Here is a 4143-nt window from a genome sequence, read left to right as displayed (position 1 = left end):
GCTCTGGGTTCTTCTGAGTCTTAACCTATGTCAAAATCAGTGCCAGTTTCCAGGCAGAAGCATTTTCTTATGGTCAGGGAATTATTGATGGGGGGAAGGGCACTATATTTTTAACACTGCACAGCATTTTAGTGGATGATTTTATGTATAAGAAGAAAAAACAAAGCAAGTGAGGCCCTGATGTCTTGTGCCATTTATTTTTTAAGGCTGTTACCCTGCATGCTGGGTAATAACCTTGGAGCAGTGGTGGCAGCTGAAAGGGGACCAGCAGCAACAGAAAGAAACTCAGTGCTCTGTTGTTTTCAAGTAGGTCCCCAGTTCTTCAGCATCACCGGTTTCTTCAGGATCCCACTTACATGTAACTGCAGAGACGTGAAGCCTCAGCCAGAGGACATGCCATACAGAGATCCCTGCAGCTGAGGAGCAGCTCACGTGGCCTCCACAATCTATGATAAGGCCTCCCTGCTCATATCACCAGCAGAATCCTGTCCAGGAAGTCACAGCCTGCAAATCTGACCTCATCCCTCAATTCTTTTAAAGCCAGTTGTCAGGTTTCTTACGAGCCCTTCTGTGTCACACCCCACAATGGTTTATAAATAAACTATGAGAAGACATTAATAAGAAACCCTGTTAGCCTTGCTCATTCCACATAAACCAGATGGTACGGGTTGTTGGCTGGTACTGTCTGTTTGCTTTTGATATCAGCAACTAAGACACACCTCTAAATAGGTCAGGACAATTATTTTCTTGGATGGTTCTCAGATAAAGTATCTTGTTAGGGGCACCAGCACCTGAATAGTACTTTTAGTTAGATGCATATGTGAGAATCCCGAAGCTAAAAATTAAGGTGCTCAGAATAACAGTAATGTAGGCAGTATTCCTATTCTGTTGTATTCCTATCAGCTGCCTCAGGCTTTGCAGTTATAACACAGGCAAAAGGGAAGAAAAATCAAAACAATTAGAAACTATTGACACAGGGTAGATTTTCAAAAAGGCAGCATAATCGAGCAGAGCTGTGATTAGAAATGAACAGTGAAAGTACTTGATTTTTAACAGGATTTTAATTTATTACCAGGAAGGGTACCATGCAACAAAATTGTTCTGTATTTATTAATGAGTTTGAGAATTTGCAGACGATTCAAATTCACATTCTAAATGAAGGTCATAGATAAAACAGTCTGACCTCTTGCACCTTCAGCTGAGGTCTTTGAAGTTATAATCACATGGGTTTAAATCATGTGTGTAAAATGCAGTGAGCACTGAGGATCAGATTGCTGATCCTTTTTTCCAAACGTTAGGATATCATTCAAACCACATATACTCCCAGGTCTGCTCCGCAGAGATAGATATAGATTATAGATTATAGATATAGATATATGTGTGTAGGATGTTGCATAATTTACAGTTTCTCCAGCTGACCTTTCAGGCATTTGCAACAATGAACAGATTTATCCTGGAACACGGGCACTATGTGTAGCCTTTTGCAGTTGTTTATGACTTTCCCTGACCTGCATTAGTGGTCACAGGAAATCAACTCTGGTTTAGAGATTTCTGTGTGCTGTTGACTATATATAATGACTGGGTTTTTTCCCCTATTCAGGTTGATACACAAGACTACTTACTCAAAGGCATTAATTTCTGGCAGAAGTAATCTTATTGCTACACATTTTTCTTACTATACTTCCTGTCTTTTCTTCTTATAGAGAAAATTTGCTTCTTGGGTTTTAATATATTTGCTTCCAGTTGCTCTCAGCAGCCTTCGTTCTTGAAGTCACCGTATCAAAAGACATTACCTTTTTGTTCACTGACTTTTCAAAAGTCTACTTTTTTCCTTATTCCAGGTCTTCTGTACTTTTTCCTTGCAACAAGATAACTCTGTGTGTCATTACCACTTTCAAACAAACTGCCTTCCTTTTCTGGATTTTCAACCAGTTCCTCCTTGTTTAAAAACAGAAGTAGCATCTTGGCTTCCTCTAGTTACTTCCTTTATTTCCTGAGACAGAAGTTGATTTTCAGTGTGCTCAACAAGCTCTTTGGTCTGGTGGGGGCCTGCCAGTAAAATGTAGTGCTCTGAAAGAGTGAGCTGAGCTGAACTCCTCTGAACTGAGCAGCTGCACTGAGATCTCTTACTCGCATTCCTTCTGGTCCTGGCTGGCTTGACCAGCTGCATGCCACCCTCACCAGCATGGGAAGAACATTTGTGCTCCAAAATGACTTTTGACTCTTTCTTGTCAGTGACTTGTGCAGCACCCCTGAGCTGCCTATTCAGATTGACTAGATCCCTAGACTGAAGAGTTCACAGGGAATTTTCCTTAGAAATAGTGATTTTTTGCATATCCACTGATTTCCTTCAAGGACACTGACTTCCAACTGGAGACAATTTCATTGTAAATGCCTGGTTTTAGCTGAGTTTGTTGACAGGTTAAATTTTTTATCTAAGACTTCCACTCCATTTTTCAAGCCCTTAAATTCCTCTCCAAAGTGAACATTTGAAAGCTTCAGTCCTTCCTGCATCTCATCCCTGTTAGTGAATGTCTTTGCAAACCTTTGTAAATCTTTTGGTCCCTGATAGTGCCTGATCAATCTCTGGTCAACCCTCTGCCCGATTTGTCTGGTCCGGATAAATCCCCAAATACTATTCAGAATTCTTGTGGTTGTCTTTACTTTCTGAAAATTCTGTCTCACAGAAGTTCACCAGAGGTCGGCAGAGTTGAACAAGAATGCCAGGCCTGTAAGAGTTATTTCACAGCTCATTCCAATGCTGCAGCCAAGTTTGGTGAAGGTATTAATTCTGTTGCCTCTGATGTAATCCACAAGCTGTATTTCTCTGTCACAGAAATCCAGGTTCCTATCTCTCCAGGGAAAGTTCTGCCTCTTCTTGCAGACAGACAAAGCACCATCCCACTGCCCATCCATGAGGGCACACTGCTACCACACACTGCTTTGTACCCTCTACAAAAGGGCAAAGCTCAGCTTCACTTAGTTCTTACCTGTTACTGCATTGATGCTTTACTATTTCACTTACTTCACTAGACTGAAGATTTTCCTTGCCTCTTCCATTTAGCCTCAGTTAAGACCCATCAGCTGCAAACAATTCTGTGGTTACCTTTAGAATAAAGAGTAGCTTGGTGGTTGCCAGCAATAATCTCCAGAGTAGAAATGTTATCAGTTAACAGTTACACACTGCAGTGTGTGGCATTTTGCACCTGAGATAATATTTCATCTCCTTTTCATCTTTTTGAATTCTCAGAATGTCCCCATGTCATTGCCTGGGGTATGTCAGCCACAGGTCCTCATGTCATCTTCAGGAAGTCAGCCTTGTTACTTAAAAAGCTGAAAAGTACCATACAATCCTAATTTGTGTTAATTGTACAAACTTTTAAACTCCCAGAACATAAGCATAACATAAGTCAACCAAATTTATCAGTGAGAGTAGCACATAGTTTTCCTACTGATACCGCATTTGCATGTTTAGACAGACCATTTGCATGCACAGCATGGTATAGTAGGACAATCTGCTGTTTGTTTTAAATCCTTAATGAGTCACACCTTCTGGGCTGCTGTATTTCATTCACAACCAGTGAAAGCAGTAGGAATGACAGTCTGTATTTCAGCTTATGAGTGCCCTCATGCTCAGTTACAGAGAAACCTTGCGGTTGCTTTCTCTCGAACTGTAGTATATTTTTTAATGTCACTTGGGGTAGCTTTAGTCCCAAAAATATTCTGAAAGAAGTGGGTAGTTCCCAGTTCATTAAAGATTTTGAAGATGCATTTGAGACAGTATGTTACCAAGATCACTGAATCGTTTTTTCATACTTGCATTTGATTTTTGCATTGCTTGTGTTTGAACACCATAATCAAAGCTGATCATTTGTTTTTAAGCGTGTTTGAATGGTAGTAAGGTCTTTATAGAAAGTATGTCTATCAAACTATTTTAAACCTAGAACTATCACTGTACTTTCAGTAACACAGTGATTTTCTTTTGCTTACTTTTTACAGAATCACATAGGTTTTTTCCCTGAACTGCTATAAATTCAAGTGTACTTGTTTTGGTCTCTTATTTTTCTCTGGGTATCTTACCTGAGGTCTAAAGGAGGACCTTGGCTGGCTGTCAGTTGTCCACAAAGCTGCCCTCTCACTCCC

Source organism: Neopelma chrysocephalum, unplaced genomic scaffold (genome assembly GCF_003984885.1).
Source record: "Neopelma chrysocephalum unplaced genomic scaffold, ASM398488v2 Primary Assembly neopelma1_66, whole genome shotgun sequence".
Lineage (NCBI taxonomy): Eukaryota > Metazoa > Chordata > Aves > Passeriformes > Pipridae > Neopelma > Neopelma chrysocephalum.
Note: the sequence above shows the minus strand (reverse complement) of the source record.